The 14,318-nt window shown below is 38.4% G+C and overlaps 1 protein-coding gene and 1 long non-coding RNA gene across 10 annotated transcripts in view; one reads left to right on the top strand and one right to left on the bottom strand.

Annotated features, from left to right (window-relative positions):
* Positions 1–4,945, bottom strand: part of LOC141372669 (uncharacterized) — a 53,598-nt gene extending 48,653 nt beyond the window's left edge. Inside the window, exons 1-2 of the long non-coding RNA XR_012378071.1 lie at positions 4,558–4,945; positions 1,361–1,486 (exon numbers count right to left, since the gene is read on the bottom strand). This is a non-coding gene — a long non-coding RNA (uncharacterized lncRNA). The remainder of the gene's footprint in view (positions 1–1,360; positions 1,487–4,557) is intronic.
* Positions 1–14,318, top strand: part of PALLD (palladin, cytoskeletal associated protein) — a 419,708-nt gene that overhangs the window by 91,108 nt on the left and 314,282 nt on the right. The gene's annotated exons all lie outside the window — the stretch shown is intronic.

Genomic DNA, 14,318 nt, shown 5'->3' on the forward strand with positions numbered 1-14,318 from the left:
CACGTGAGGCGCAGTGAATACCCTCACTTCCTGGAAGATCTTCATCAAAGACCCATGGTTTTCAAAGCTCTTTGAACTTCGTGTGTGCTTCCTTTAGATGAAGCACATACTGAGACAAGGTGGTCTGAATATTCACAAACTGACTTGTTAATTGAAAATTTTAAAATAACATTTTTTTTTCCTCTACATGATCTTCTAGGGTAAGCAATGTCCCTGGACTTACCCCTCTGTTAATTTAGAGCATCAGAAAATGCAATTCTGGATCTAATAGCCTTTACAAGGGCTTCCCAAATCTGTGTTCTAGATAGTTAGAGCATGGACAATGTTTGTGGATATGAGGAAAAATTGCACACATGGCTAATAGATGATTGACAGAGAGATGACAGAGATGGATAGGTACAGAACCTAGTGTTAAGAAAAAAAAAAAACATATAGTAGAGAAAGTTCTTTATGTTTTCAAACCCAGAATTTCCCAAACATTTAAGCAGAGAATACTGAGGCACACTCATTAACTAATTCAGTGAAAGACAGTTTACAGTTCCAGTCGGGGCCCTCTGTATATCTGCATTTCCAGTTCTAACTATCTCCTAGCAGTATTCTATTTGTCAAATTAGGGAAAGGATTTTTATTGGAAAAGAAGAGCATATGGCGACCAGAGAAAGGGATAATGGGGGGGGTAAATCTAAAAATAAGCTGCAGCTCTATACTTTTGCCTGAGGCAGACCTTGCTTTCAATCCCTTGGAAGTCCCATTAAGTCTCCCACAGCGGGAGGTCAAAATAGTTTAACAGGATAGTTAATAACACAGCTTTGGTCATACCATGTAAAGTCCAGCTGTTTGAGAATTACTTAATCTCCTGAAACCTCAGTTTTTATTTTCGTATAACGTAGGTAAGAATGATGACTCCCCCAAAGGGACATTGTGAAGATTAACCGAAATGCCATATTGAAGCACAGAGTAAGTAATCATGACTGTCAGCTTTCACTATCAAATGCAACCAATGGCTAAGTTTCCATCTATGAAAATTTGAGAAACTGAATCTGAAAAACATGGGAATACTCAGATATTGCAGCAATCCCTTTTACATGAGATAATATGTATATGCACAAGCAGATATAAATCAACGTATATCAAGGTAGGTAGACATGAATATAATATTGGATACTTAAAGATAGTTCATTGTTCCTAAACTAAATACCAAAAAACCCAACACATTTTTTTAAAAACACCAGAATTATGTTTATAGCCCTACTGTGAAAAAGAACCTTTGGTAGCCTGAGGAGGCATTTTTTTGTATTACACAGAAAATTATTTCAAAATACTTTTAGTTGTTTACAACATAATATTATGTTATACTCACTGCTGCCTCCAACCCAAGCCAGTTGCCTGTACATGGAAGATTTCCACTCTTGAGTGATTTCATTCTACCTGGTTCCAGTACTTCACCATTCATTGAAAGCCAGAATGGACTGGAACAAACAAATGCCTAGAGTTGATAATAAAACAGCGTTCATTAGGGAACTTTCTCTTTTTTCCTCTCCGTTAGGATTTGAACTCTCTCTGTATATTTCAACCCTAATGTACTTATCAACTAGCCTAAGGAACAAGAGAAAAGTAGGATATGTCCAAAACTAAAATAAATACAGACTTATTTCTTTGCATTATTTTAGGAAAAGGCAGGAGGATGAGAAGCAGTGAAGTCTAAGACTTTATTCCTTGGGTATTTTGCCCAATGTATGCAGTGGATGAGTCGAATGAGGTTTCACTTAAAGTTACAAAAAAATGTGAAAGTGAATAGATGATGCTGAAACTAAAAAATTATCTACTAGATCAGTGCTTCTCCAAACTTAATGTACATACAAATCACTCGAGGATCTTGTCAAAGCAGAGTCTGACTCAGTAGGTCTGGGCTGGGGACTGAGATTCTGTATTCCTGACAAGACTCTGCATGATACTGATGCTGCTGGTTGGCCGACCACACGTTGAGTAGCGAGGCCCTAAACCACACAAGCTGCTGTCTTTTGCGGACCAGTTATTTCCTAGTCTGGGTTTATCTGGTAAGATCTACAATCTACTGATCAGTTTGGCTGAGCTGGGTAAGGAGAGTCTAGATTGTACATGTACATTCTGGCGCTAGCTTAGGTAGTACCTTAAGACCATCGTGTTTTTTACCTCTTTTCTTCCATTTTAATGGATATCAATTAATATTATTAAAGTCTGCTTTCCACACCTTATAAGCATCTATCTCCCTGCTAAGCCACTATATAATGTTATAGTCTAAATTGATTTGGAACACCAGCAGACATGGATCTAATGTCAAATAACAAAGGTGATACCTTTCCTGGGTCTCTCACATTAAACAAATATAATTTTAAAGAAGCATGATCATGAATCATCTTTTTGGGATCGCAACCAAAAATAATTATTTTGTATTTTGTCATCTTTTCATTTAGATTGCAACTTAATCCTTCATTAGAATATGTGTTAACATTCTTAATTTGTATGATTTGCTTAATGAAAAGTGGGATATATAAAATAAAGTCACTTTTAAGGCATCTAAAGAATTGTTTTCTATCTTAATCACCAAAGCATGTCAGGGACATTGTTTAAATGTCTTCTATTTCAATCTGTGGTTTGTCTCCGCCATCCAAAAATGAGTAAACTTAAAGAACACCCAGCTGTGTTCTGAATATGAACATTCAAATGTGGACCATGTGTGATGGAAAATTCTCTGATGGCTGAGAATATGGATAGACTTGAGGGGGATTGTTTGATGGAAAGTTATTGTGCATTTTCATTCATTTATTTAACATTTATTCTGGCTCAGGTACTCGGCGTATGGTGATGAGCAAAATATTCCCTCAACAAAGTACCACACACATCTAGACATACACACAAAGTACATTTATTTGGAATGTCTACTGGAGTTTTTTCCCCCTCTATTAGTTATTTTATATCAGTTCCAATATAAAAACTGTAAGGTTTTTTTGTGATGAAGATTCAAAATTAGCTAACATGGTAGAAATTCTAACTGACAAGAAGACAGACATTCATGTTTTCAAAAACGAATGTAACAGCAACCCCAGTGTGTTGAGAAGCCTCCAAAAGACATAAAGAGTGCAGGATATACCATCCATTATGCATAATAAATATAATACTGAGTATATAGCACATTGCAGTTTTCCAAGTGGTTTCACGACCAGTATCTAGTTCATTTTTCACAACATCCTGGTGAGTGGTCTGTGTTATCAGTACAAGTAGAATATGTGAGTGTGTGTGAATGCGTGAGGATGTGTTCTGTCATGTGCATGTGTGCAGGAGAAGGAAGGGGGGGAACAAGGCATTATTAACCCATTGCATAGATGAGGACGTAAGAGGTGTGAACAACAATGTAACTTCGGTAGTATTGGTAGGTCCCAGAAAAAAGATTTGAAATCGGTCTTGCATTTCCACCCCCACTTTTCTCCACTAACCCAACAGCTCTAAGATTCTTTATAAGGTAGGGATTAAAGCCATCCCACAGGTCACCTACCCACATGACTACACATGCAAGCACCCTTCCATAGAAAAGGAAAGGGAGAGGAACTGAGAAGCCAGTCCCAAGTGCAGGGACCATGTGTACCCCTGACCTGAGCATTTTAAGTCCAAGAGCTCAGGGCCAGCCTGATGAACAGCCTGTTGTTTTCTGAGACACCAGCTGAGGGAGCATTGTGGACACGGTAACTGATGAAAAGCTCCCCAGCAGAGGATGGAACCAAGTGCCCTACCCACTCACTACCTATATGAGCAGAGTTTTCAGAACAATTTCAGAGTCAACTTGGGGAATCCTCTTAGCACTCTTAGGAGACCAGATTTGTGATTTTCACACAATGACATACTATTTGAAAATACTGGATCCAGAGTCCTTTATTAGGCAAAAACCTCAGGAAAACAGCATTGGCTCGATAAACTCCTTTCCCTGAAGCCCAACTGGGTAATGTTGCTAACTATTGTAGGTCTGTTGCATTAAAGCTGTGTTTAGATGTTACCAATTGGCTTATATTCTGGTAATTTTGAGGTTGGGAAGAAATATCTTTGGAATTTTTTGGTTTAGCCAGAGTGTTTGAGCATTTTAAGATACCGAGAGTATGCCACATCGTCTCTCTGGTTCTCAAGAGACCTGAAAGAAAAGATGGCTTTCTATCCAAGCAGTGTCGATCAGGAGTCCAAACCCCAGGATCAAGAAAGCTGAGATTCTCCACTTCCTGATACCAGTATTCCGCACACTCATGGCAAACCATTAAGGACTGGAAGCACCCCAAATTTATGTAACCACTCCCTTTTTCGAATATAGAGCACATTTTTTATACACCTCGCTACACTTCTCAACTGAGCCTCAACTAGAGATTTCTCCACCCAGCACAGCTCAGAATTGACTATTATCTGGTTGCTGGCCCCAATATCTTAGCAATAGTTGATCATTAATTTAGGAATTGTGAGGAGGAGAGGAGAGGGGCACCTCTCTACCTTTACTTCAGAACTGGTAAAACTGAGGTAGCCAGAAATTCATAGACTTACCAAGTTAAAATATAAGTTGAGTCCATGTCCAAGTATAGATTAGAATCCAGAATTGGGTTCTAATCATAAACCCAGTTTCTGATCATTGGCCCCCTCAGTGGTCCAAGCAGCAGAGTTTATTGCTTCCTGGGTTCAAACGGGTCATGCTTCTGAGGGCAATTCAGATATCTGTGAAATGGGCCTAATGTTAAAACGCCAGGAGTCTTTAAAACTCTAATGTACCAAATTATCAGTTCAGTCTCTCAGTTCTCCATTAATTCTCTTGTAAATTTTAAAGATATTTTCTCCTGGATTTCCTTTTGAAAAATCAAATGTTTCCTCTGGGTAAGGAGACATGGCCAGGAACACCTTGTGGAAAGAGAGTAGGTGAAAAGACCAAGTGCCTGGATGGTACCTGTAGAGAGCAGTGCTTCTCAGTGGCAGGGAGATTCTGTTTCCCAGGAGACCTTTGTCAATGTCCAGAGACATTCTTGGTTGTCACAACTGGGAAAGGAGGCTGCTACTGGCATCTAGAGGGTAGGGGCTGGACATGCTGCTAAATATCTGACAATGCACTGGGAAGTCCCCACAATGAAGAGTTTTCTACCCCAAAATGTCAACTGTGCTGAACTTGAGAAACCCTGGTGTGTAGATAAAAACAACAATCTGCTCATCTTTCAAGCAGTGGCAGCTGGAGCACTCTTCAAGAGTCTAGGAAATTTGGAAAATTCTAGAGTCATGATAATGTATCACCAAAGGAAACATTTTTGAAGGCCATATAGGTGGCATCTGGTCAAGTGATTGCATAAAAATTTAAAATAGTTTTCACCTTTTACTTCGTTTGCTAGAACACACCCTTTGCCCTTGAAGAACAGGAACTGCTTACATCATCCAGCAGTAGCCCTGCTTGGCTGAAGCAGCAGACAGCTCACCAGATTTCCCAGACGAGACTGCCCAGCACAGGCTCTGCCAGGGCCTCCAAAGAGCAGGAAGGCTTTGGCGCTGGGGAGGGTGGAGGTGAAGGTGATTGCTAGAGGTGGTTTTGCCAATTCCTCCCAACTCAGGTTGCCTAACGTATGGCTTAGGTTAACCCTCACCGTTGCCTTCTTATCTATTCTTCTATCCTAAGTGTGCCATTTCTCTATCCAGCACCACTGAGGAGTAGGAATTTCACTGCCTCTCCCTTTCCCTCCACACAGGAATCTACTATATTGAGCTGGGGGAGCTCTCCTGCCATTCTCCATAGCCAAAGAACAGTCACTACTTGGCCTAATTGTATGCCCGAAGACTCCTTGCAAGGCAGTGGAGAGCATAGAGAGGGTGTGGTGTGTGAGAGGAGATTCAAATGAGAGGGGGACACTGAAGGGGGGAGGAGATAACACTGAGGATTGTCATAGGAAGTTGGTTTCCTGCTACTCATCTTCAGAGCCAAATTCATTTATTCGGAAACTTGGTTGAGTCATTCTTAAAATTAATCTGGTGTTGGATTTGGGTCAGTCTTGAGTATGGTCTGAAAATGCTGTGGAGTGTCCATTCCTAACAGTGGTGATCTCATTCGTTTGTGTAATTCTGAGTCACTGATTTGCTTTTTTCTCCCCTGACCCCATTCCCGGTTTCCTACCAGGATCACTGGTCGTCCTGGGAGTTTGGGAATTTGTATTTGTGAAAAACCCCTGGAGCCAAACCCCATTAGCTATAAAACTGCCCCATTATTCTAAGAATCTTCAAAGGTTAAAGAAATATTAGACAAGGGAAGACAGGAGCTTCTTAAAGTCTATTTGCCCACCTCATCAACCCCAGATGGGTTGTCTGCAGATTTTTATGAAGAAAAGGAAATAGTTTCAGATCTTTTCCTTTCTTTCTTTCTTTTTTTTTTTAGCAGACTCTGGTTAATAATCCCTCTCAGTTTACTTTACTAAATTAAAGCTTTTTAATGTAGGAAGAACAAGATATATTAAGGAATAGCCTGTTCAATCTCTATCAAATACCCCTTCAAGTAAAATTATTTTCCTCCAACCAATTTCTTCTTTCAAGTATTTCCTATGAAAGACTTGATTTACAATCTTACATAAAATTTCTTAGTTTGTGGAACTTTCCTTTTCTCTCGACAGTGACTTTTCATATTTGGATCAAAATTTGAACTTGAAACAAGGGTTTCTGTAAAACTCTAGGTAATAGGACAGCTATTAGAGTAAAGCTAACTACTGTCAAACACAAATTTAACTGAGCTCCCTAAACAGGGAAGGTTTACATCATTTTTTTTCTTTTTAAAGCACTTTAATGTGCCTTAATTTGTCATTCATGATTGAAATAGGTGGTAAATTATGCTTCTAGAAAAGTTATCACTCTGATCCATGTCTGATCAAATGGGAGCAGCTGCATCGTATTTCGGGCAGGGTTCTTGTAGCTTGTTCCCTCAGGGCCAAACAGGTGTGGCCTAAGCCCCAGTCTAGGTGAGAGACCTCCAAGAAAAGCCCAGGTGCTTTAGGAAGCTCCACGATGAGATCAGAAATTGGCCTAAACCTCTCTGAGTCAGAATTCTGAGTCATTTTTTTAAAGGCGATTCCTTATTCATTTCCTCCTGAGACTACCTGTGTCCATGCTTTGCAGTCAGGTGTTCTATAGCAATGAGATCTTCTTTCCTGGGATAACCCAGTCCACTGTTCCCCCTCCCCTCACTCCTGTTACCAAAAAAAAAAAAAAAAAGTGTTGCTGAGCCAATCCATTCATATTTGAAAGCTCAAGACTGAGGATAACAAGTTGAAAATTCTGTTCAGAACTGACATTCCATATTAAAGATAGGAAAGAGAGGTTGAGGGGGTTAATGAGGATGACAGATTTAGTTGTTAAATTATATTGAAATCCAGACATTAGCTGAGGCTTCTTACAACTGTGAGAATCAAGCCTAATGAGCTCCTTTGCACAGTGCCATGCCTGGGAAAGACTTAAACCCCTGAAAGTCTCTGAGAATTCCTGACTGCTTTTTGTCTCGTGATCTCCTTTGTTTCTGTTCTGCATACATGTGTACTGCCTCTCTTTGGTCCCAGGTCAACCCAAGTGTAAAACTCAGTCCTTCACCAGTTTTTACAAGGAAGTCACTTTGCGCCAAATTTCACATGTTGATAGAAATTGCTAAAGTCCCCAGGACTGGCATACTTAGCCCCAAGGTTTTTCCCCAGGTTGACCAGAAGTCTTAAGCCCTCTGCAGAGGTCCTAATGTCAGCTAACTTATAGTATATTTCTCAAATTTTTTTCAGCATATAGCTCTCTTCCTCAGAGATATTTTGAGACCAGCTAGTATCACTCTTGTTACAATATCAATAGGAATTCACAAGGATAGCACTGGGGCTTTCCATACAACAATGATACAATGTTAATTCACATCATCTATTTAACAATCAAATATTTAGTGCCTTCTAAGTATCAGGACATATGGTTTTGAATTTTATTTTTTTTTAATAGGAGTAAAGAATGCTTTCTGATGACTACCCTAGACCACTAGGAAGAGGATGTGCAAGGGACTGATTGAGCTTATAGGAGATGTTTGTAGCACATTGTAGTCTTGGTAATAACGATCTAATTGATGACTAAGCAAACCTATATATACTACAGTGCGGAAGGACAGAACATGGAGTAAAGAGGGGGATGAAATAGGTGATGAAGAGCATTCTCTTCACTCAGAAGGGGAGCTAGGAAGCGTATACTTTCCATCCTATCATTGTTTAAGCACCTTCCAGCTTCTTGCCAGCAGAGTTACTGCAACATCTCCTCCTACACAGTGAACGACATTAGAGAAGTTTTAGTAATACTGGGAGTCTGCATCAAGATGGGCTTCTATACAAAAAGGATGGGGCTCTATAGTCAGGTGATGGGTTCCAAAACTCAGTGAGCCAGATACCTACCATTTAATTCTAAGTGGGTCCTTGTGCTCCCTAAGCTTGGATTTCTCCATTTATGAGGAGATCATGATATCTCCCTACAAAATTGGTATGAGAATTAGAGATGGAGGTGTATAAAATAGCGTGGGGTATAGCAGACACTCCATAAAAGATCATCACAATTTTTACTACTACAGATTCTTTCTCATCAACAGTACAAATAACCTTTCTGGAAAATCTCACCTCCAACCCTAAGTGTACCCTGGGAAATTCACTCAATAAAATCAACTCTACATTTATGTATGCTTATTTCTATTTCTATGTAATGTTAGTATATCTTTTTAAACTGCGTTTTGAGAAAACAAAATGGTATGATTTTTGGTGTAAAACTCCTGGCCAAAAAACGTTATTACATCTTCTTTCCTAAAAAAAAAAAAAAAAAAAAAATTAATTAAAACTTCTTTTTATGTTAGTGACAGAAAATACTATTCTTCATTTAGCCTTAAAGAGATGTTGAATGTTTTCCTTCAAGAATGAGAAGGAGGTAAGAGACAAGGCTTTACAGTAATGAGTATATAATCCTAAGAAGTTATTTGTTTATTTGAGAGATAATTTCTAAAATACGGATGAATGAAATTAGCCATGGAAATATTACTCTTGGTAATATTATTATGGATTATTATGAACCTGAAGAGAGGAGTCCAAAAATACCACAGGAAATGTATATAAGAGAGCTAAGTTCACAGGGGGAGGAAACAGTACTGTCTAAAAACAAGAGAAACTTTATTTAGAAACTAAAGTACCTGGAAGTGTTTTTATTTTGACCCCTCAACTGGTTGGGTCATGCTAAGATGTGCCTCAAAACCCAATTGTTAGAAAAGGAGTACACAATTTAATAAATTGATCTGTTCCAAAAATTCAGGAACTCTACTGCATGGAGATCACCACGTTGCAGCAAAAATTCAGGTTAAAATCTCTTACTTGATTTTGCCATTTGACACTTATTCTTCTTCTATTGTAGTTAATTCCTTAGACATCAAATCACTATTGTAGAGGTAGCAATTTGAGGTATTTCTTTTAAGTTCATCTTAATCTACAACACATCTTTACTAACTTAGTCTGATCTGTCTAGAAGCCAAGGTACAAAGAATAGTGCTATTATACTGCATGAAGCAACGAGCCCTACGGGACAAAACTTGAAGAGGAATCTAGGTCATTGTCCTGACAGATCTGAGCTTTAAATTTAAAGACACCTACATGTCTAGGACTCTGCCAAATAGTCACGTGATTTGAGGCTTTGCTTCTGAGATTTACAGTTGAATAAAATGCAATGTAATTGACCCCTTCCTTTAAAAAATAGTCAACTATTCAAAGCTTACTAGAAGAGATTTAATGAAGTATAACACACAGTGAAATTACTGATTCCCAAATAATGTTCTCTATGAGTTTTATTTTATAGATGCCTGGATTGTTTAAATCATGATATACATTTTTAAAAATGTTTATGGTTAATTTAATCTAATATCTTCCTAAGATTTTCCCTCTCCACTCTTAACAAATTCCCATCTCTTTTCCTAAGCTTTGTTTTCAACTACAGTTAAAGGTTCTTGGATTCTCTCGAACATAGTGGGCCATTCACTCCAGCTTCCCTCTGCTGGGTCCGCTTTAATTAAAGGGAGTAAGAGAAATCCCTCAGCTTACTCTTCCTACTCAGTCTATGTCTAATCAGCCAAGAAAGGTACTTTGTTTAATAAAGAGATTACCAATTACCAAGCAAAAGGAAGGGGAAGATGGTACAGACAAAACAGTGGATAATCAAAAGTTTAGATTTAAAATGTGCACCAAAAGCCCATGTTCTCTACCATGTGCAAGCTCGCCTTTCCCAGCTGGGTCCCTTTTGTCAAATTATCATCTACTCAGAGACTGGGAGTGGAGAAGGCCAGAAGACAGGAGGACCCTGAAAGCAACTTGGTCATCCACAGATAATCAAAATGGAAGTATGCAAGTCTAATGAAAGAGAATACAAGGAGTCCCCATTTTTATTTTTTATTTTTTCTAAGATTTTATTTATTTATTTGAAAGAGAGAATGAGAGACAGAGAGCATGAGGGGGGGGAGGGTCAGAGGGAGAAGCAGACTCCCCGCCGAGCAGGGAGCCGATGTGGGACTCAATCCCGGGACTCCAGGATCATGACCTGAGCCGAAGGCAGTCGCTTAACCAACTGAGCCACCCAGGCACCCAAGGAGTCCCCATTTTTAAAAATAACATATCACACTTTACTTGTCAGTCATTTGTTTAGAATCAGAATATATTTTCCATCAGAAATAATGTTACAAAGGAGGCATACCCCCAAATCCCATCTAATTTGTTTTGTTGAGTGCTCTGTAGACATCTAAGTTTGAAATAAAAAATAGAACAAAACAGTGCTGTGGCAATAATAGTCATTAAAAAATTTTAAAGACATAAAAGTGTTTTTTTTTTAATTCTTATTTTTCAGAAGTGCTGTGCTTGTGGAAAGACACTGGGTTAGATAAGTTTATTGGACGCTTGCAGGAAGGGGCCATCTGGGTAGTTTCAGAGTGTTGGACATTAACAGCCCCCTGGTTTTAGGTGTATTGTTATTGGCTCTCCTACATTTGTCAGTCACAATTAGGAAAACTCGTGAAGTAACAAGTTAGTTAATACAAAGTAGAGGTTACAGGAAAAGGGGTTGTTTGATTATTTTTAAAGAACTAGGCAAGCTTTGAAAAAAAGGGGGAAGGTAAGGACTTGCTGCCTGATGATGTAAATAGAAGTGAAAGAGACTGAGGTGGAATTCACCTATGGCCTCCTAGGGAAAGGCTGAAGAAAAGCACATGCATATAGGCAAGGCGAGGCGCGTGAAGTTAGGAAAAGAGGGCAATTCCTTACCCAGGGTCCCAGGTGACACCATCATTCCTGACTGTTGAGTTACTAAACAGAATAAGCAGGATGGCATTTAAGGAGTAACCTTTAAAAAGCAGAGGGGTGTAAGGGGAAACAGTGTCCTATACAATATTCACAAATCAGACGTTTGTAACACAGGAAGTGAATTTTTTTCTTTTTCTTTTCGACAAACTCATATACAACGTAATGAAACCAGCGTAGTGGAAAGGTCATGTGTTTGCAGTCGAACCAACTTGGATTTGAATCCTGGCTCTGTTATGTGATCTTGAACGAATGGTCTAACCTCTGTGGTCCTCAGTTGGGATATATTACAGATCAGTATACAGTGTTATTGTGAGGATTTTATGGTAGCTGGTGTCAACTAGACATTCAGCAACTGACACATAAGCTTTCTGAAATTTGCCAGTAATGCCTGACAGGTTGTATGTTCAGTGATATACCTGTGGTGTTTGAACCTGTACCAAATTCAGTATATTTTTATCCTGTAATATATTTAAATAGATAGTAGATCAAGAACAGGATAAACATAATTAATTCTGTGTGGAATTGTCAGAGTTGCTATGGAAACTTTGCTGGGCTTATGACTTTCAAAAGGAATCCCAATTAATAGAATCTTCTTGGAGAGTTATCTCTTCCAAGTACATGAATTATCTCTTTTACAGCTAAAGGTCAAATGCATTTTAACTCATCATTGTGAGACTCATTTTCCCAAATGAATGATAAATGAGCAAAAGTCTGTGGATTAGATAAATTGACTAGATGTCATTAAAGATCCAAAATGAGTCTGCATCTGTCCTTGACCTCCATGAGGATGAATTCTGGTGGGGCCTGAGGTTATTTGCTATCTTTATTGAATCAATAATTTGGGTTCGTTAACAATACCTGTCAGTGTGCACGTCTAGAACCAATTAAATACCAGGCTGTTATAACTTTCCCAATTCTGCTGTACTTTGGCAAGTGTGGAAGAATAAATGAGAAACTTACATTTCCAAAGCACAATGATTTATTGAGAAGATCTGTACTACATAATAAACAGATGGGATGACGCCAGAAGCACATGGTATGGTGGTCCCCCAGAGACCTTCTTTCCTCTATAGATCACATCATTTGCTACAAATGCTTAAAAGGCTTTGAAGCCTTTGTCCAAGACATTATGTATAATTAAATAAATGCATATTTATTAAAGTAAGTGTGCCGTCGTTTCAATGCCAAAATCATGCCTCTCTATGAATGTTAGCAGTTTTCACTTAATGTAAAGTGTGGTTATACTGGAGTAAATGTGTTAACCCATTTATAGTGAAGAAAGATGGTGTCTCCAGATTCCTGTGGACATGTCCCCGAAGCTTGAGACTAAGTATAGATTTGTACTCAGTCATGAGGGTGCAGGATCTGAGAAACCTAAGAATAAAAATCTGCCCTGCGGTGCATGATTTTTGCCTACTCAACGGAGTATCATACTTTTGCTTGTCACCAGAGCAATCCATGCTACACTTCTGTTGTTATAAATGTATCTGAAATAAGATTTTTTGGTGGTTTGGGTATGTATTATTTCATCCTCCATTGAAATCATACTTATAGATTTCATGCACATTCCACAAAAATGTCTTAAGTACCTATTATGTGCCAAATCCTGTGCTGGGTTCCATGAATTTAAAGATGAATGGGACACACTCCTACCTACAAAAAGTTCATGGTCTGATGGAGAAAAAATACACATAATATGCATTACATTGTAACACAGCTTACGTGCTACAGCTATTCAACCAAATCCTATGAAAACATCAATGAGAGAGGGATTAATTAGTCCTTGGGGATCCAGAAAAATTTTATTGAGGTGGCATTTGAAGTGGGCCTTAAGAGTGAGAAGTAGCTTGCAAGTCAGGTGAGCAACGAACATTTGACATCCATGCGGGTCATTCTTGTCTTTTCTATGAGGTTGGCATTGTTCATTCATCAAAATTCATACAGAGCTAAGAGCCTGGGAAAGTAACCTCTAGACATTTTAGCCCAGGGAGAGTAAAGGCAGGGATACTTCCTCTGGAGGATGGCAGTATGAGTAGCTTAGGTTTGTATTTTCAGGGTCCCCTCTTAGCAGTGAAAATGCAAGTCCTATAGGTTGGGTCTATTCTCTGAGCCATTCCAAGTATAGAGTAATTGACCTTGTAGAGAAAGGAAAGGTGAGGAAATAGAGAGAATCCTTGATTTCTAAGGATATACATTTAACCATCTCTCTACCTGGAGAAAGTAAGCCGAAGTACCGAGGTTTTTGAGGTTTCTTAAGTTATACTTACCTCATTTAACAATAAAGGTATTTAACTGAGTCAACCCCTATCTGAGCCTCAACATATTAAATGCAGCATTTACATTGTTTTCAAATGCTGCTGTCAATTGGTTTGTCTAGTAAAAATGAAATATTTTTGAATGAGAGAATAAAATTACACCATAAGCAAAGATCAAAGACCAACAAATAACTGGGGAAAGGATCTGCAATATGATTGACAGAGTAGAGAACTGTGTTATACCCAGAGTTCTCACAGATAACATTAAAAAAAAATACAGACAGGTGATAGGCAAAGATAATGAACAGGAAATTCTAGAGAAAATAATCATACAAAAAAAAATTCTCAGTTTAACTCATAATTAAATATAAATTAGAACAATAACCATACATCGGGTATATACCATATATTACTTAGATTGGCAAGTACAAAAATTTTAATACCATCTAATATTTGCAAGAACATGGGGAAACAGTAGCTCTCATAAACTCAGAGGCAGATCCAACATTCATGCCTAAAGTTCATGCAATTTTGGAGGCCTCTTTAAGAAAAATAATACACTACTAAGTACAACCTTGAAATTGAACTTAGAATGAGAAAAATTCCAATGAAGTATAACCTTTCAAAAGATGACAAAAACCACAAACATTGCAAAAATCTAGAAAAATAACAATGTTTGTATTAATTTACTGCCTGGTAT

Source organism: Callorhinus ursinus, unplaced genomic scaffold (genome assembly GCF_003265705.2).
Source record: "Callorhinus ursinus isolate GAN/ISIS: 27379988/994484 unplaced genomic scaffold, GSC_fseal_2.0 scaffold4, whole genome shotgun sequence".
In the NCBI taxonomy this organism is placed as follows: Eukaryota; Metazoa; Chordata; class Mammalia; order Carnivora; family Otariidae; genus Callorhinus; species Callorhinus ursinus.